General features: G+C 38.5%; 1 pseudogene; it reads right to left on the bottom strand.

Moving 5' to 3' along the window:
- Positions 1 to 20,955: 20,955 nt before the first annotated feature.
- Positions 20,956 to 21,053, bottom strand: LOC132275686 (small nucleolar RNA R71; annotated as a pseudogene).
- Between the last annotated feature and the right edge of the window lie 223 nt (positions 21,054 to 21,276).

The raw sequence follows: 21,276 nt of genomic DNA, 5'->3' as shown, positions 1-21,276 counted from the left end.
TTATTATAGCCCTTGGCATACCAAAACGAGCAAAGATATTGGATTTGATGAATTGAATGACCACGGAGTGGTCATTCGTTTTGGTAGTACATGCTTCCACCCACTTGGAAACATAATCAACGGCAAGAAGAATGTATTGAAAACCATAGGACATAAGAAATGGACCCATAAAATCAATGCCCCGTATATCAAAGATCTCAGTAACAAGTATATTGGTTAAGGGCATCATATCCCTTCTAGACATTGTTCCCATCTATTAACATCTGTCACATGATTTGCAAAAATTGTAGGCATCTCTATGAATAGTGGGTCAAAAGAGCCCACTTTGAAGAACCTTCAAAGCGGTCTTCTTTGCACTAAAATGCCCACCACATGCGAGAGTGTGACAAAACACTAGGACACTTGGAATCTCACTCTCTGGAATGCATCTTCTCATAATTTGATCCGGACAATATCGTTATAAGACAGGGTCTTCCCAATAGTAATTCCAGATATTGGCAAAGAAACGATTCTTTTCGTTCTTCGACCAAGAAGTTGGTAGCTTGCCTACTACCAAATAATTCACAATGTCGGCAAACCAAGGCATTTTCCCATTGGAAATTTGAAAGAGTTGTTCATCCAGAAATGAGTCACAAATTGGTAGACTAGGGAAAGGCTCTATCGATAACCTAGAAAGATGATCGGCAATAACATTCTCAGTGCCTTTCTTGTCCTTGATTTCAAAATTGAATTCCTGAAGAAGCAAAATCCATCTAATTAGCCTAGGTTTTGTTTCCCTTTTTGTCAATAGATGCCTCAAGGCAGCATGATCAGAATAAACGATAACCTTGGACCCTAAGAGATAGGAACGAAATTTATCAAAAGCATATACTACGGCAAGTAATTCCTTCTCGGTAGTAGAGTAATTCAATTGAGCTCCCAAGAAAGTTTTACTTGCATAGTATATGGCACAAGGAAGCTTACCCACTCTTGTCCTAAAACTGCCCGCATAGCATAATCAGAAGCATCACACATGATTTTAAATGGCAATGACCAATTGGGAGGTTGCACGATAGGAGCAGATGATAATAATTCACGCAATTTATGAAAAGTGTTTAGGCATGCTCGATCAAAGACGAAAGGAGTTTCCTTGGCAAGAAGATTGCATAAGGGTCGAGCAATTTTCCTAAAGTCCTTGATAAAACGGCGATAAAAGCCAGCATGACCTAGAAAGGAGCGAACCTCTCTCACCGTTGAAGGTGGATGCAATTCAGAAATAAGCTCGACCTTCACTTTATCTACCTCTATTCCTCTCCTTGAGATAACGTGACCCAAAACAATGCCTTCTTGAACCATGAAATGGCTCTTTTCCCAACTAAGTACAAGGTTGGTTTCACGACATCTCTTAAGCACTAGATCTAAGTTTTTGAGGCATGCATCAAATAAAGATCCAAAAATAGAAAAATCATCCATGAAGACCTCTAGATACTCTTCCACCATATCCAAGAAAATTGACATCATACACCTTTGGAATATGGCGGGTGCATTGCACAAACCAAAAGGCATCCGTCTATAAGCAAATGTGCCGAATGGACATGTAAAAGTGGTTTTCTCTTGGTCTAATGGGTCGAGGGCTACTTGATTGTATCCCGAATAGCCATCAAGGAAGCAATAATATTATTGCCCGGCCAATCTCTCTAGAATTTGATCAATGAATGGCAAAGGAAAGTGATCCTTTCTAGTGGCGGCATTTAATTTATGGTAATCAATGCATACACACCATGAATTGGCGATACGCTTAGAGATTTCCTCACCCTTTGCATTCTCAACCACCGTAATCCCTGATTTTTTGGGAACTACTTGAGTTGGACTCACCCATTTGCTATCGGAGATTGGATAAATGATTCCGGCATCTAAGAGTTTGACTACTTCCTTCTTGACTACCTCCTTCATGTTTGGATTAAGTCTCCTTTGGGCATCCCAAAAGTGTTTTGTCTCATCTTCCATAAGTATGCGATGCATAAAAATAAAAGGGTCAATTCCTTTAAGATCCGCCACACTTCATCCTATGGCTTCCTTATTTTCTTTAAGCACACTTAAGAGAGCCTCTTCTTGATCATTTTCAAGACTTGAAGAAATGATAACCGGAAGAGTCTCTTTTGGACCTAAGAATGCATACTTGAGATTGGAAGGTAGAGTTTTAAGCTTAAGAATTGGTGGATAGATTAAAGATGAGACCGGTGGAGCACTAGAGAGTGGAGGAAGGGGTTCTATTGGAGTTCTCCAAGATGGACAATCTAAGCTTGCAACCGATTCCATGAGATTGCTTACTTCATTCATTGATTTTTCATCATTAAATCCACAATTTCCATATATTTCAAGAAGCAAGTTGCTTCATAATCATTGTTGGAATTGACTCCGCAACAACCTCATCTAACACATCAACAAGGCAACACTCTTTTTCATCTGTGGGATGTCGACTTGCATGGAAAACATTGAGTTTGACCATCATATTGCCAAAAGAAAGATCCATGATCCCGGATCTACAATTAATTATTGCATTTGCGGTGGCAAGGAATGGTCTTCCTAAGATGATTGGGATGTGGGTGGAAGGATTGGCAACCGGCTCGGTATCAAGAATTACAAAATCAACCGGAAAGTAGAATTTATCCACTTTTACGAGGATGTCCTCCACCATGCCCCTAGGTGTTTTGATGGATCTATCGGCCATTTGAAGTACCACCGAGGTTGGCTACAAATAATTCAACCCTAATTGGACATATACGGAGTAAGGAATCAAGTTGACACTTGCACCTAAGTCAAGAAGAGCTCTACAAATTTCATGTGTTCCAATTACACAAGAAATAATCAGAGCACCAGGATCTTTGAACTTAAGTGGAGTGTTTTGTTGAAGAATGGAGCTCACTTGCTCCGTGAGGAACACTTTTTTAGGGCTTGGACCCTTGCTCTTCCTCTTTTGTGTGCAAAGATCTTTCAAGAATTTTGCATAAGGTGGGATTTGCTTAATGGCATCCAAAAGAGGAAGATTGATGTTGACTTGCTTAAAAACTTCCATCATGTCATGTGTTTTCCCTTCTTGCCTCCCTAAAGGTGAAGTTTCTTTTAAAGCATAAGGGAATGGAGCTTTTGGCTCACAAGACTTTGTAATTTGAGAGGATGATGGAGAATATTGAGAATTTTGGTTAGGAACACTTTCATTCAAGGAAGTAGGAGTGAGATTAAGTATTGGATGGGTGACAACTTTAGGTTGCACCGATTCACTATATTCCTTTGGTAGTTCAACCCTATTATCCACTTGCTTGCCACTTCTCAAAGTGGTGATGGCTTGCACTTGAGCTTGGGAAGAACACCCCGATGTAAGGTTTGCTTCCACACAAAATTGGGCCTTTGGATTCATCTCGGGTTGACTAGGTGATTTCCCAACCTTTCTTGCATTCAATGCATTAGTTATGGTCCCGATTTGGGATTCAAGCTTTGAAGTTGATTGAGAATAGGAATGCAACAAGTTGGTATTCATTTCTAAGCTATCCAAAGCTACCAAAACCTTATCTTCAAATGTTGAATTGCTAGAGAATGCATGAGGATAATGAGTATCAACTTGGGAGTCATACATTTGAGGATGTGCAAAGTGGTTCATTCTTTGGTGATGAGAAGAAGAAACAATTCCTTGGGATCCTCCATTCCTCTTATGAAGTGGAATGTATTTGCTTTAAAAATTTTTGATTGGGTAAGGACTGGGATTCTCATTCCACTTTGGAACATATGCACTTGAATAAGGTCAAGCAACTGTAGCATTGACTTGTTCAAAATGTTCATTAAATACATGTCCATGGGGACAATTGGAAGTAGTATGTAGAACACTTGAACATGTCATGCAAGGCTCACAAGATTGAGAAAAATGATGAAGAGGGGATGAATTGGTAGCCGATCTTTGACTTAAAAAGAATTGATCAAGTTTTTGAGAAAGAGTTTTAACTTCGGCTACAATTTCCCTTGAACTTTCAATTTGGCAAACTTTTTCACTTTCCCCTTTAAAATGATGATCAAATCGAGAAATGTAATGTTTGTGCAAAGAATTCTCACTCATTTTCTCAAAGAGGTGCCAAATGTCATCTTCATGTTTCCCAAAATATAAGCCTCCACATGAGGTATCAACAATGTCCTTTTGCATATCGGATAGGCTTTCATAGAAGTATTGGACAACTTGCATTTTGGGATACCATGGTGTGGACACTTTCTTAGCAAGTCATTCAATCGCTCCCATGCCTCATGCAACAACTCTCCTTCCCTTTGAGAAAATCCTCTAATTGAAGCACACATTACATTGGTCAAACTTACGGGGTAAAATTTTTTTAAAAACTCATTTTGCATTTGCGCCCAAGATGTTATTGAATTTACCCTTAAAGTATTGAACCAATGCTTTGCTTTGTTTTTAAGTGTGAAAGGGAAAAGGAGTAATTTAAGAACTTCCTCAGGGATATTCATGTAGCTCATGGTGGAACATAGTTCAAGAAATTCATTAAGATGCCTATATGGTTCCTCTTCATCTAAGCCATAAAAGAGTGGACACATTTGAATGGTCTCGGGCTTGATTTCATATTGATTAGCCTCAAAATTAGGCAACACAATGCAAGTAGGTGTATGGTATACATAAAGATTATAATGATCACGAAGGACCATTGGGGGAATTGGAGCTTGAACTCCGGGGTCATGTTGATTACGAGGTAGGTTATGCATGAAACGTGGGTCTAAGTAGCCAAGATTACCTTCTAGATTTTCCATGTGAATGCCTAGAATGTATAATAGGACAAGGTCTATACAAGGCTACAAATGACACACAAATCACCACAAAACAAGCAAGCACTCCTCCTTCGCAACAAATCAACAATCAACAATCAACAAACTTCCTCCACATACAATGTTCCCATACTCACATGCTTTGATAATAATGCAGAGTAAAGTAAATAGCCTCCACGCAGGCTCACGATTTATCTAGGAATTCAAAAATAAGCCTCCACGCGGGCCAACAATTTAACTAAGGGATTGAGTAAGAAAGTCTCACAAAGGTCCTTTAGCACTTCAATTCCAAATTTAAAGCTTAGCTTAGCAAATTTTTTTAATTTTAGCACTTTTCCTTTCTTTGCTTAGCTCCTTTGCTTGGATGCTCCTTTGCTTGCCACTTGCTCAAAACTCCTTGTCAAAGATGAACAAACACAATAAGTAATCTAAAGGACAAACAAAGTAAAGACATGATCAAAAGAGTACTAATTCCTAATTGATTCCACAAATACAACGTTGCCTAATCCCCGGCAACGGCACCAAAAATTGGTGATGCTCTCCCCTAGGTGTGCACAAAATAATGCACAACACCTTGAGTTAGGAAATTAGTGTCAAGTGGGTATCATAGTTAAATTTATAAACCGCTTAACACCTATACTATGTAGTATGAGTGAGAAGGGGTCGTCCCAAGGGATTGGAGTCGTACTTGAATGTGAAAATGCAACTAGGGTCAGTAGGTCAAGTGATCAACAAATGGTTGGTTGGTTAAGTAAACAAGAGAGCAACTAAATTAAACTAAGTGATTGAATGTAACAAGAGTAAGCAAGAGAGAAAGAGAGAGATCTTGGGGTTTAGAGGTCACCACCAAGCAATGCTTTTCTACACTTCCAACTAGTGACTAATGAGGGTAAAGTGTGTTGCAATATTTGTGTGTATATGCTTGGTTGATTCAATTAGCAAGGGTGACCAATTTAAGCATACATTGTCTAATCAACATGTGAAAAGCACAATATATCTAGCAAGTAAGTATATATTGTCTAAATAACATGTGAGAAGCACAACATATCTAGCAAGTCATTAATCCTTTCATTAAGTTCACAAGCTAAACACACCACAAGGTTAGAGACATATGCTACTTGCATTCAAAAGTATGGAACGTCAAACAACTAGCATGGATTGTCCTCTCATCTAACAATTATGCTATCACTACACTACAATTAAACTAGTGGCATGAAATTAAACTAACTAAGCTAAGGGAGAGGCATAATCCATCAAGAAGTGGGCATGGACCATCTAGAAAATCAGAAGAGCATTCTTAAGCTAAGGGAGAGGCATAATCCATCAAGAAGTGGGCATGGACCATCTAGAAAATCAGAAGAGCATTCTTTTAAGCACAATGTTTTGACAATCCCTAAATCCATAGCATTAATACACATAAACATGCATCAATTAGACAAGAAATATAGGTAAACACACGAACATCTATTCTAGCATACATAAACATATGGATAGAATGAAATGATTGATTAGAAACATTAAACCACATAAATCATTGAATAAACAAGATTTATATGTATAAAAGTGTCAAAACATTAATTACAATACTAATCCCTCAATAATACACAAGATTAAGATATAGAAAGCATGCTTGGGGCTAACTCTAGCCCCATGAGGATGTCTAGCCACTCATGGTGATGATGCTCCAACCCTCAAGGGCTAATTCCATGGTTGAAATCTGCTCCTTGTTGATGAAGAGTCTCCAATGGTGTCTCTAGCCTTTTCCTCCTCTAAACTTCCTCTCCAAGAGATGATATGAAAATAATGTTGGCTCTCCCCATGTAAAAGCAATCCTTTTCCTTATATAGGTAGGTCAAAATGACACCCAAAATGAGTTGGGGTCGTGCACACAATATTCCTTAATGATTGGATCAAGGACAACTTTCAATGAGATGGAATTTTAACTTTTTCATACTGGAGGAAGTTCGATCGATCGAACCTCGAACTTGGATCAATCGAAGTTAAGTGAGCTCGATCGAACTTAGGCTGGATCGATCCAACTAGCTGAGCTTTTTGGAAAAAGATAGATCCGAGATATTTATGGGAAAAGGACAAAAGTGGTTAGTGGGTGGTACAATCATTTGAATAAGGACAAAAGTGTTCGATCGATCGAAGGAAGGTGTTGGATCGATCGAACTTTTGGAACTTTATGCTTTTGGGTCAAGGCTTGGATCTATCTTGAGGTGCTGAGATTGATCTTTGTTTGTTCGATCAAACCTTGAACTTGGATCGATCGAACTTTGCTGTTTGCTTTCTTTTGCTTCTTTCTTCCTCCACTTTGCTCGTTTCTTTGTTTAGTCTCAGAATTGCTTCAATTAAGCTCTTATTTGGCTGAGTTAGCTTATTTTCGGGATAAGTACCTGAAAATGGAAATAATACGAAATCAATCTAAAATGGCAAAGTAAGATAGATAAAGGTACTAGAATGCCTAAGCTTAAGGGGTTTAAAAATGCACTTTTCAATGCTCATCAGCTAGCCTGTTAGCCGACAAGGATGGCAGTTTGGGCCACGTCTATCCAGCAGTTGTAATGGAGTTTCTGGATGTTTTTCCAGAGGAGTTGACAGAGCTTCCTCCTCTCCGGGAACTTGTTTTTTCCATCGATATCATTCCCGGTACTGTGCCAATCTCTATGGCACCGTATCGCATGGCACCGGCAGCGTTGGATGAATTGAAGGCTCAGTTAGATAATTTGTAAGCTAAAGGCTTTATTCATCCTAGTGCTTCATCCTGGGGAGCACCAGTTCTTTTTGCGAAGAAGGATAGGTCTTTAAGACTTTGCATCGATTATCGCAAGTTGAACCATGCTACGATCAAGAATAAGTATCATTTGCCTAGGATTGATGACTTGTTTGATCAGTTGAAGGGAGCCACTTATTTTTCGAAGATTGATCTGAGATTGGGTTACTATCAGTTGAGGGTTAAGGATGAGGATATATCCAAAACCGCCTTCCGCACACTATATGGCCATTATGAGTTTCTAGTGATGCCATTCGGTTTGACCAATGCTCCAGCAACTTTTATGGACTTGATGAACCGTGTATTCAGTGACCATCTTGATCAGTTTGTTATGGTTTTTGTTGATGACATTCTTGTATACTCAGCTTTGGTGGAGGAGCATGAGTATCATTTGAGGACAGTGTTGCAGATCCTTAGGGATAATCAGTTGTAATCCAAGTTTGAGAAATGCGAATTTTAGCTACCGGAAGTGAAGTTCCTTGGACATTTTGTGTCAAAGGGGCGGTGTTGTAGTGGATCCGTCGAAGATTGAGTCAGGATGGATTGGGATTGTCCGAAGACAGTGTTTGAGATTCAGAGTTTCCTTGGCCTAGCCAGCTATTACCAGAGATTTGTTCGGGATTTCTCTCATTTAGCAGCTCCTATAACTCGACTTACCCGCAAGGGTGTCAAGTTCGTATGGAACGAGGCATGTGAGTTTGCTTTTCAAGAGTTGAAGGTCAGGTTGACTTCGGCCCTAGTTTTAATCATTCCTGAACATGGTTTGGGTTACGTGATCTTTTGTGATGCTTCGCAGGAAGGTTTGGGTTGCGTCTTGACACAGACAGAGTGGGTGGTTGCTTATGGGTCTCGACAGTTGAAGACTCACAAGTTGAACTATCCGACACATGATTTGGAGTTGGCAGCAGTAATCTTTGCACTGAAGGGGTGCAGACACTATTTGTATGGGGAAAAGTTTAAGGTTTTCTCTGATCACAAAAGTCTCAAGTATCCCTTTTCTCAGAAGAATTTGAACTTGAGACAGCGTAGATGGGTCGAGTTCATAAAAGACTATGACTCTGAGTTGTAGTACCATCCTGGTAAGGCCAACGTAGTGGCTGATGCATTGAGTAGGAAGTCACGAGGAACTCTTGCTAGCGTTTCCGTTCATAAATGGAAGATGCTAAAAGAACTTGTAGATCTTGGTTTACAGTGTTATGAGGATGTTTCACCGGCTATTTTGTTTAGCCTTGTGACTCAACCGACACTTGTTAGCAGAGTTATTAAGGCACAGTTGGAGGATGGGGAGATGAAGTCCATCCATGTTCGGATTTCAGGGGTTAAGAATGTAGAGGGTAGGACCTTACATTCAGATGGTGGTCTCAGGTACAGGGGGATGATGTTTATTCCTTTGTCTTGTCGAGAAGATGTCCTTCGGGATTTTCACCACTCTCGGCTCGCAATTCATCCTGGTGGTACGAAGATGCATTATAATCTGTGACGACAGTTTTGGTGGCAGGGCATGAAACGGGATGTTTCACAGTTTGTGGCTCAATGCCTTACTTGTTAGCAAGTGAGAGCAGAGCATTAGCGACCAGCAGGATTGTTGCAACCATTACCAGTAGCTGAGTGGAAATGGGAGCATATCAGTATAGATTTCGTAACGGGACTTCCGAGGTCTCAGGCAGGAAATGATGCCGTTTGGGTCATAGTTGACAGGTTGACTAAGACGGCTCACTTCTTGCCCATGGTAGTGACAGACAGCACAGAGAGACTGAGTGGACCATATGTGAGGTAGATCCTCAGGCTTCATGGGGTTACTGTATCCATTGTTTCGGATAGGGATCCGTGGTTCACATCTCACTTTTTGCAGGGCTTTCAGGAGGCTCTTAATATAGGGCTTCATTTTAGCACAGCATTCTATCCTCAGACCGATGGTCAGTCAGAGTACAACATTCAGATATTGGAGGATATGTTACAGGCTTGCATCTTGGATTTTAGGGGTAGTTGGGAGGACTACTTGCCTTTGGTTGAGTTTGCCTACAACAATAGTTACCAGGCCAGTATTGGCATGGCACCTTTTGAGGCGTTGTATAGCAGACCTTGCAGATCTCCAGTTTGTTGGACCGAGGTCGGTGATACAGTCGTCTTGGGTACTGACATTATCATTGAGATTACAGAGAAAATCAAGTTGATTTGGTAGCAGTTAGCTACCGCACAGAGCAGACAAAAGAGTTACGCTGACAGGAGGAGGCGATCCTTGTCTTTTGAGGTAGGGTACCATGTTTTTCTTAAGATTTCTCAACGCAAAGGGCTTCTGAGATTTCGACAGACTAGCAGGTTGTCTCCTAGGTTCATTGGACCATTTGAGATTTTGGAACGTGTCGGTGAGGTTGCTTATCGTTTAGTGTTGCCGCCAGACTTGGATGGGGTTCACGACATCTTTCATGTCTCTATGCTGAGGAAGTACGAGCCGAACCCATCGCATGTTCTGCGGTGGACTGATGTAGTTATTGATGAGGATGTGACCTACGAAGAAGGTCCAGTCCAAATTCTTAATTCACAAGAGCAGGTCTGGCGGACCAAGACCATTCCATTGGTCAAGGTCTTGTGGAGACACCACTTCATTGAGGAGGCTACCTCGGAGCTCGAGCAAGAGGTTCGCTCCCGGTATCCCCATTTGTTCTCTCTTTCAGGTACGACTTGATTTCGGGAATGAAATCCCTTTAAGGTGGGGAGGTTGTAATGACCCGATCTTTTTCCTCCTTCCTTTTTTTTCGGCATTTTTCATTTCTTTACATTTTCATCTTTTTCCTGTTTCGTCTTTTTCCTTATTTTGTCTTTTCCTGTTTATTATTTTTGTTGCATGACCTCACTTTTTGTGCTCGGATTTGATTCCGACTTTGTATGCATCCATGATATTTAATTTATATGATATCTACATTTTTACTTTTGTATAAAAGCATGCTAATTGTTTACTTTTCTTATAAAGGGTATGGATGCATAACTTTTGGTAATTTTCTTAAACTTTTGGGGTTTTAGTGTAATTATGCAAAGTAATTATTTTTCGTCTTAGGGACCATTTTACAATTTCATTTGGAAGTTATTTTCAAAAAGGAACTTTTCACAATTTCTGGGAAATATGACAAGCATCACACTCTCATGGTGCCACTCGTTGATCTTGTGATGGAACCACTTGGAAGCCTTGTTAGATGACACATGGAGGGTGGAGATTCACCCATTTGTTAGCCTAGGATAGGAGCACTTGTTGGCATGGATGGTTGACAAGTGTAGGCTTGATATTGAATCTTGGAAGTTTACTTAGATTCATGACAAGTGTAGGTCTCACCTTTAGTCTTACAAGTGTGTGTGTGAAAGGTAGTGCAAGAGCACCTAGTGAGTAGAGAATCCCACCACATTTAACTTAGGGTTTTCATATTTTAGATCATTTATCTCTTTCCTCTCAAGAACCCTAACTTAGCCACCATTGAAGACAAGCTTGGTTTAAGGCTTTAACTTTATTTTTGACCTCCTTCCACTCACCTTAGATCATTAAGCTTGGAATACAAAAGCCTTGCCTCACCTTCCTCTTCATAAACCTAGAAGGAAAACTTAAAATTCCTTTGCTTTCCTTGGATTCAAGAGGAACAATCTTCTTGTGAAGTAGGGGGTGTTCTAAACTATGTTTTTGATGTTTAATATGTTTTATAACTTGGTACAAATGAACTACATGTCTTTAATCTAAATCTTTAAATTGATAGTTAATGATACCTTGCATGAAATTAAGCTAAGACATGATTTTTGGAAAGGCCGTAACTTGATTCATAACTTATGTTAATTTGAAGTTATTTAGGGTTATTTTGAAATCTAGAGGAATTAAATTAATTAAATTAATTAATTTTCATTTATATGTTCTTATGACTTAAATCAAGTTTTGAAGTGATTTATGTAATGACCATGATAGGTACTACGACATATATTAAATGGAGCAGGTTGGATGAGAAATGAAATCTAGTGAAATTAGTTGTTTTATTTAATTAATTTCTATCCTTGTTGTGTTAGTGAATGCGTATGTATCCTATGTTGATTGCATGTTTAAATTATGATTTTTAAACTTATATCATACTTGTGAGACTATGTTCTTGTTGTTGAATGAAATTGTTATAAAGAGTAACAAATTGTACAATGATTATTCAACATTCTTCATGCCATTATAGTTGAGAACTTAGGACATGTATTGTGTTTCCAAAATTGGTTTATGCATGATAGATGGCTTTTTATTGTATATATATGTTATGCTAATACATATATGTTGTTGCACAAATTGTTGATTTTGGAAATTTGGGATGTCGTTGTTATGACTAAGGCTAGGGCATGGTTCTAGTACGAGGGATTGTCCCTCTACAAGTCTGGTGCTCATATAGGGAGGTTACCCATGGGCTAGTAACCCTAAAGTAACTATGGTGTCGGTTTGTTCCGGCGTGATGTCCAAGTATCCACTTTGTTTTGATTTTGCATTTAAATTCCAAACTTGATAACCTTGTGATATTGCATCTCATTGTGCTATATTAAAAGTTCCAATGTCATTTTAATAACATGGACTAAATTCTATTGAATTGCAAGCTTTGTAATAAGTTAAACTTATGCATGCTCATTCCCTACGAGTAAACTTGTTTACTCAACCCAAAGTTACTGGGTGTTTTTCAGGTAAAGAAGCCTTATTGTGCGATGCACAACACTCTTAGACTTGTTCGAATTCTTGGAGTGACATTGAATATGCACTTGCTTGCATATCATGATCATTTTTGGTGTATTGTATAAGAACTTGTATTTATTGTCTAAGTTATGTAATGTGCACTTAAGTGCACCTTTCTCCACTCTTTGGATGTATATGTAATGAGGCCAAGGGCCAGGGACACTTATATGACATGTATGCTAGTTTAACTTCATAGCTTGTTTAGGGATTATAAGGGATTTCATGCATTTAAGGGTCATATTTTGCATATGACATGCCATAAGGTTGTAGGCCATTGTAACGCATCTACTTTATCATTTTATGTGTGCGTGCATGTTTACATTTGACAAAACTCTCAAGTTCCAATTTTTGAACTATTTTTGGATGATTTATAAGAATTTAAGCAAAATTCATGCATTGGGGTATCATTTTAAGCTTCATTTTGATTTAGCACATTTTTTATGCTTGCATGAGGCTAGGGAATGTTTTAAAACTTGTTCGGATCAAATGGGAAGCCTACATAGCCTAAGAAATGGACCAAGCACCTTCCCCATTCTTTACAATAGCTTTTTCTTCTACTACAAGGTGCATCGGTCGGCTGATAACGGAAATCAGCCAGCTGACACATATCGGGTTTGCATTCCAGTAGCCTTTTTGGGATTTTGAGTGGTTCAGCCAGCTGATCATTGGGGTTCGACTGGCTGATGATTGGGGTTCAATTGGCTGATGATGAGGGTTCAGCCGGCTGATCCTCCCTAGAACCTTCTCCTTTTGATTTTTCTTAGATAGCATTGTTGTAGCAACTTCAGAGAGCCATAACTCTTTCAATTCTAATCCAAATCAGGTCATTCTTGAGTTTAAATTCAAGATCTTGAAGTGAGCTTTCCAATGATACCAACCATACATTAAAAATCCAACCATAGTGAGAGTTATTGTAGTTTTAGTGAGATAGGGTCACTATATCTCTAAATCGGAGAGTGCCATTTTGTTCTTATTTTCATATCTTTTCCATCCGGACTCCGAATCAGGTGATTATTTAGTCTAACTTCATTAATTTTTCATTGTATTTCCAATGGTATGCTTAGTAGCACCCATTTCTCTATGAAATGACCATTTTTCCTCTGTCCATTTTTGAGACGTCATTTCCGCATTCATTTTCTTTGGGCTTCGTGATCTCATTGAGGATCACATTGGTGTTTTATAAATGTATAGTATCTCTAGAGACCATTGTTTTACCTTTTGTTTCTGCATTTTGGATTCATTATTGGATTTACTTTCAATTTATAATAGGGCGCACTGGCCTAAAACCTAGGGTCGTCACATCACCTACGGCTATGTGTCTCAAAAATTCCAATTCTCAAAGGTTTTAGGTTTGTTGATCTCAAATTGCATGTCTTATGCACATCACAGCCTAATCAAGTTACATTGACCTTATTCATGTAAAAATTCAAATTTATACTTTTTGGTCATTTATTTGCACCCAAAAGCACCATCTTGGATGATTAGGCTTGTTAATGTTACCATAATCCATTTTTGCATAAGTTAAGTCTGTTTGTACTTCTCATTTGTCATGAATGGTTTGAATTGTGCACTTGAAGACTTCTAAGATAATTTCTTGCACCAACATACTCGTTCTTGCATATTCTCTTACTTGCTTGATATTGACATGCTTAGTGTTTTCTTTTCCATTCTTGTCTACATTTGCAGAGTTATGCATTTACATCCAAATTGTTATCTTTGTAGATCATTCCTAAAAGGAAGATAATAGCTCACAAGGGGAGAAATGTCATCCCCCGTGTAGAGCTTACCCCATCACCACAAATGGTGGATTCTCCTGAACCTTCTCAGGAGGTTGCTTCATCATCATCTTCTCAGAATCCTTCAGATTCTGAGCCTATGGATACTGAGCTTGCCGCTCTAATCATTCGAAAGACTCCATCTCCCCTTACATGATAAATGACTTGGTTCCAGAGACCAAGTATGATACAGATTACTTTGCAGATTGGGATCAAACCAAATGGTCCTATGATTAGATAGTTAGCCAGGGTCTCACTGTTATTCGTAAGCCAGTACATAATCTTTTTTATCTGCAACTTGTTACTCTATTATACTAGAACCTTCGTCGGGATGACACTGATTATAGCAAGCTACACAATTCCATTGATCAACACCCTATCTCTATTACTATCAAGACTATCGAGATAGCCTGCCGGTGTCCACATGAGCCACTTGAGGCCGTTTATACAAATCAGACTATCTATCATCCACTCTTGGAGCCTCCTTCGGTGCAGGACGTACATGATATCCTCTCTCTGTCCATCTGTGTCATGATTCTATTTTACCTATGCTCCACGGGTTAACCTGCCCAAATGTCTTTGGTTCATGGATACAGTTTTGTTCCGTAATGTCTTCCGCTCTAGCCATAAGACAGAGCGGCGACTGGAATACTTGACTGCCCTTTATGCAGTCCATTCAGGTCATTGGTTCTTAGTTCCTACATTGATCTGGAGTGTCTTCTACAAGTACTGGGACTAGCTTATGGTAGGACACAATGATAAGGTGAAAGCCTAGAGCTTGCCATATTGTCATTTGATATCCTAGATTCTTGAGGATCACTAGTACCCCTTTGATCCCGATGAGCTTTCTTTACCCCTCTCTTCCAGATACCGTGCTGGCGACTGGACTAAAAGTTATGAGGCTCTGCTCAAGAGCAAGGAGGTGCCTTCAAAGACCAAGAAGAAATTCAGGCCATTGTTTTATCCAGGGGACACTCCATCTTCTTCAGTCGCTCAGTCCAGATAGTCGCAATAATAAGAGCCTTCTTTATCTACTCACTAGCAGGGCACACCATTCATTCCACTATATTAGCAGTCGTCTCAGGAGTAGCCATCTATTCTTTCTAGTTAGACACTGCTCTACGGGCTGATCTCACTTGGCTTTAGGAAACTGTGACTGCCCGAATTTCAAAGAACCCAGTGCGTCAGTGAGTAACCCAAAAACTGACCGAATAACGAGTCCGAAACGCGGAAGCAACAAAAGGGAAAAGGTCTCTAGAGATGGACACCACCTCAAAGATGGCAAAGTGACTTCCTAAGAGATCACAAGACTCAAAAAGAAGCAAATGCGAAAGCTAGGGTTAAAAACGGTTAAAGATGCCACTAAGGGTAAATTAGTCATTTCAAATAGAAATGGATGCTACCATGCATACCATTGGATATGCAATGAAGAATTAATAAACTTTGACTCAAAAATCACTTGATTTGGAGTTAGAACGAAGAAGATATGAATTTATGAAATTTTACAAAAACATTGCCAAAATGTGCCCGGTATGATTGATTTGGCTGCAAGCAATCATTTTTTAGAAAACACGTGATTTTCAAGGCTAAAACGGGAATTTTTGGAAATAGTTTGTGAAGAAACTCCCCCTAAAAATGAGTACTATGATCAACCATGCTCTAAACCAAGAATAAAAAGCAACGTAAAATGACCAAAATTCCCCTGAGTGAAAGGTATGTCAAGAAGAAAAAAGCATTTGGCTTTGAGCAGTCATTTTTCGAAAACGCTTGATTTTTAGGGTTAAAACGGGACTTTTTGGAAGAAGTTTGTGAAGTAACCCCCCCCCCCCCTAAAAATGAGTCCTCTAATTAACTATGTTCCAAACCAAAAATAAAAAGTAATATAAAATGACCTAAATACCCCCAAGTGCAAGGTATGTCAAGAAGATAAAGACATGCTGAAAAGTGACATCCTTTACATACATAGAAAGTTCTTGGCCTTGGCCTCATTACATACAAATTAAATTAGCATCAAAATAGAGTACTTAAGTTCATATTACACATCCAAAAAGAAGTGAGGCATTCTTCTAAACAAGTTATACATTAACAACTTTAAAAAAGCAAAATCATGCCAACACTTGCATGTCAAAAATATACAAAAGGTATCCAAATGAAACTCCAGCCAAGCTAGGGATGCTGTGCATCCAAAAAGAGAGTCTCCTTGCCTGAAAAACAAATATCTACTCAGTAGGATGAAGCGTATGCATATACCCTAAAGTTTTAATGGTTTTTGTAAGTGTAATATAAACCACAAACACATGTGGATCATTCCTCCTAACGTCTAGTTTCAAGGGGGGAGCTAAGGAATCATCCTAAGCTATATTTGAAATATTTTGAAAGTAATCCACAATAGGTAATGTACTTAACAATATTGGAATCTCCAATGAAATGCAACAAGTTACAAATCCAAAGTAATGTCAACTTCTAAATTAAAATGCGAAATCAACAATAGGGAAAACTTGGAAGCAGCATTCGGTTATGAACTTTGTAACGCAAGAAAATTAATTGTTTTGGGCTACTAGCCTGTAAGGAACCACCTAAGTGCACACTATATTGGGGAGAACTCGTACCTCTCGCACTAGGGCCTTACCTTAGCCATACCAAAGTTTTATTGCCCCAAGTATTTCCAAAATCAACAAGAGTAGCACAACTATTACATAGTTATACAATGCGTGTAACCACTTTCCAAGCACATCCAAATTCGAAATCCACACAAGCTAGGCCCTAAGTCCTCAAGCTACAATGGCATTTGCAATATCAAGTTTACAATGTGGACACAACTACACTACTATAAGGTTGTCAACATAGGCAATTTATTTATGATATCAAAGTAAGCTTAAATCCTTAATTTTAGACAACAATATAGTTTAATTTCACAAATAATCAATGGGAAGAATAATTCTAGAATATTATAGCTACAACAATAAAATAATACTAGAATTTAATTTTCTACTAAATGAAGCAACAACTACACATGAGATTAATCATATACAAGTTTTGCACAAAATGTAACCCTAGGTTAGATATTACAACATTCATCTAAATACAACCCTAGAACTTCATATAACATACATACAATGTATATCAACCTCAAAGAACACAAAATACACAAAGAATATAAACATAAGGCAACCCCTACCTCATTAGAGAATTGTATCTCTAGAAACCTTAAAGAAATGGAAGCAAAATGTGAGACCAAGCAAAGGTGTGGTAGAGATGGATGTGAGAAAGCTTTTGTCTTTAAGGTGGAAGACCAAAAGCCAAAGGAAAGAGGCTTGAAAATGAGCAATAGAGGCTAGGGTTCTATGTCAACAATGGTGGCTTAGGTGTGAAAAATGAAGAAAACAACACTTTACTAGATTTTCCACTAACCTAAAATGCATTTGTTAGTCACATATACTATACTAACACTACCTCTCTCTCATACACACCCATCCATCCTTCACTTGTCACCATTCTAGGCCTCCTCACAAGGCTTTAATCACAACCTTACACTTGTCAAAATCCTAAGCTAACAAGTGTTCCAATGAAAAGTCAACAAATGGGCTAATGACAAGTGTACTTGTCACACTTTCTCAAAATTACAAGTTAGTCCCTCTTCTAAATATCTCAAAGAATAATTGCAAAAAGGTCCCAAAGACAAAATATCTCAAAAACTTAATTACGTAAATAACCCCAAAAAAATAAAAATGTTTCCGAAGAAACTATGCATCCATACCCCTATAATTTAAGATTAAACGAGCATGCTTTTGATGAACGCTGAAAAGTGCGCATTTAAACCCCTTAAGCTTAGGTATTCTAGGACCTTTATCTATCTTACTTTCCCGTTTTAAACCAATTTCGTGTTATTGCCCTTTTTAGGTGCTTATCCCTAAAATAAGCTAATTCAGCCAAACAAGAGCTTAAAAGAAGCTAACTCAAGCTGGATGGAAGAAATGAGCAAAGTGGAAGCAGATTGAAGCAAAGTGTGGAAATTCAGTAAGTTCGATCGATCACAAGGATACTTCGATCAATAAAGATTTCATCTATCTAGACTCTCTAAGATGTATCCAAGCTTTTTTTGTCCTTATCCAAAAATCCCACTAAGTTCGATCGATCCAACAATTCTCAGATCGATCTAAAAGATTCCATCTTATCCTGTTGTACCACCCCACCTACTACTTTTGTCTCTTTCCCCAAAATATCTCAGATCTGTCCTTATCCAAAAAAGTCCCGCCATGGGAGGATCGATCCGGCCAAAGTTTGATAGATCTCAGCCATATTCGATCAATCACAGCACAAGTTCGATCGATCAAACCCTCTCAAATCCGAAAAAAATATATTTACAGCACATTAAAAGTTGTCTCATTATGCAATCATTAGAGGAGCCCTTGTGTATGAGCCTAGACCATTGGGTGTGACATTTGAGCTACCTATATAAGGAATATGAGTCACTTTTACACATATTCTTAGAGATATGCTTTTGGTAGATAGTTTTTAAAGACAATTGTTAGAGAGGAAGAAAAGAGAAGAGGAGGCTAGAGACATTCTTGAGAGGTTTTCCATCTACTTCAAGCAGAGGAGCATTTCTACATGGAGATAACCCTAGAGGGTTGGAGGACACCATCCATGAGTGGCTAGACATTCTCTTGGGGCTAGAGTTAGCCTTAAGCATACTTTCTTTATCTTGATTCATGTATTTTTTAGGGGATTTGTGTTGTAACACATGTTTTGACATATTTATATACATAGATCTTGTTTATTCAATGATTTGTGTGGTTTAATTCTTCCAAGTGACCATTTCATTCAATCCATATGTCTATGTATGCTAGAATAGATGTTCATGTGTTTATCTTTATTTCTTGTGTTGTTGATGCATGTCTATGTGTATTAATGCTATAGATCTAGAGATTGTCAAGACATAGTGCTTAATATAATGCTCTTGTGGTTTATTTGATGGTTCATACTCATTTCTTGATGGATTGTACCTCTCCCTTAGTCTAATTAGTTTAATTTTCATCTCATTAGCTTAGATGTAGTGTAGTTACCTTAATTTTTAAATGGGAGGACAATCCATGCTTGTTGTTTGATGTTCCATACTTATGAATGCAAGTAGTATATTTCTCTAATTTTGTGATGTGTTTGGATTGTGAGCTTAAAGAAGGATTAATGGCTTACTTTGATATATTGTGCTATTCATTGTGTTGTCTAGACGATATACACTTAATTGGCTATCCATGCTTGTTGAAACAACCACACACACTCACTCTTGTTGTAACATATGTCATCCCCTCATTAATTATGAATTGAGTGTAGAGAAAAGTGATGCTTAATGGTGATCTCTAAGTTCCAAGACCTCCCTCTCTTGTTTTCTCTATCCTTTAATTACTTGCTTGATATTGATCTTGTTTAGTTTTAATTGTAGTTTAATCAACCAAACAACCTACCTTTGATCACTCGACCTACTAACCGTAAGCCTTGTTTCCACTACTAGTGCACCCTCAATCCCTTGGGACGATCCCTACACACTCTTGCTATATTTTTAGTTAGTGGTAGTATTGGCATTTATAAATGTAAAACTTGGCCACACTATTTTGCACAAATTTGGTTGCACACCGCGACGGGCACACCAAGTTTTTGGTGCCGTTGCCGGGGATTAAATTGGCAACGCCATGTTTTGGAAACATTTTGTGATTAGTACTCTTTTGATCGTGTCTTTACTTTATTTTTATTTTTGGTTACTTGTTGTGTTTATTCTTATTTGACTAGGTGAAATTGAGTAAGGAGGTTAAGCAAAGGAGACTTCAAAGCAAGGAGCTAAGCTAAGCACAAAAAGGACTAAAAATATAAAAAAAAAAAAATGCAAAGCATAGCAAAGTTTGGAAGTTGGGAATGAATTGAAGTTGTTTAAGGACCCTTTGTGAGATCTTTCTAACTCAAGCTCTAGTTAAATCGTCGGCCCGCGTGGAGGCTTGTTTTCCATTTCTTAGATAAATCGTGAGCCCGCGTGGAGGCAATTTACTTTTGTTTGCATCTTGTTTAAGCATGGGAGTATGGGATCATTGAATGTGGAGATTTGTTGATTTATTTGTTGCGGGGGCGAAGTGATTGTTACTTGCTTGCTTTTCTAGTGTATACATGGTCGTAGGTCATTGAATCCTACTCTTGTCCCTCCTAATTTGCATCTTGAATCGGTTGTTCGTAATCCTAAGGGAAGGGGTAGTTCTCATCACTCCATTTCACCAATGGAGGATTTGAATGACGACCATGTGGAGGACCTTGGTCACATAGACCAACAAGGCAACCTCCACCCTAATGTGCATCATGAAAATATTCAAGTACCATTAGGCATGCCTAGACCATTCATTCATCCACAACAACAAGGCCAAGTTCCATTAGGAATGCCTAGGCCAATATTTGCTCCACAACCCCCCATAGTTCAAGCTAATCAGGGTGTTCGTCTAGCACCACCAATTGTGAATCCTCCCATTGCATTGAGAGACCATTATGTGCCTAATGAATATAATGCACTCACTTGCATTCAATTGCCTCCATTTAGAGCACATCACTATGAAATTAAACCACAAACTATTCAAATGCTTCCAAACTACCATGGACTTCCGAGTGAAGAACCTTATAAGCATTTAGATGAGTTTCTTGAATTGTGTTCCACCGTGAAATACACGGACATGCCGGAAGAACTGTTAAGGCTTAAAATTTTTCCTTTTACCCTTAAAGACAAGGCAAAATATTGGTTCAACAACCTTAGGCCTTTTTTGATAACTTCTTGGCCAGAAATGCAACAAGAGTTCTTGAAAAAGTACTATCTGGTTTCAAAAACCAATGCCATGAGAACTTTCATTCGTGAATTTTCTCAAGGGGATGGGGAAATGTTTCATGAGGCATGGCAAAGGTTTAATGATTTGCTAAGAAAATGCCCACATCATGACATAGTGAAAATTCCATGCATAGGTCCTTATCTTCTAAAAATGGTAGAAATCTAAGAAGAAGGAAGAATGTTAACTTGTATCAAGTTGATAGCTCCAATGATATAGCCGCTGAGATGAAATCCTTATCTCAAAGGTTTGATCAATTCTTGATTAACCAAAACTTGGCAAATTAAATGTCTTCCGCCCCTAATCATGTTCATCATCATGCATCTAATGAATCATGTA

The sequence above is a fragment of the Cornus florida genome, unplaced genomic scaffold (genome assembly GCF_030987335.1).
Source record: "Cornus florida cultivar Cherokee Brave unplaced genomic scaffold, ASM3098733v1 CherokeeBrave_3.0.0_Hap2_Chr09, whole genome shotgun sequence".
Lineage (NCBI taxonomy): Eukaryota > Viridiplantae > Streptophyta > Magnoliopsida > Cornales > Cornaceae > Cornus > Cornus florida.
This window is presented reverse-complemented; position numbering and strand designations above follow the sequence as displayed.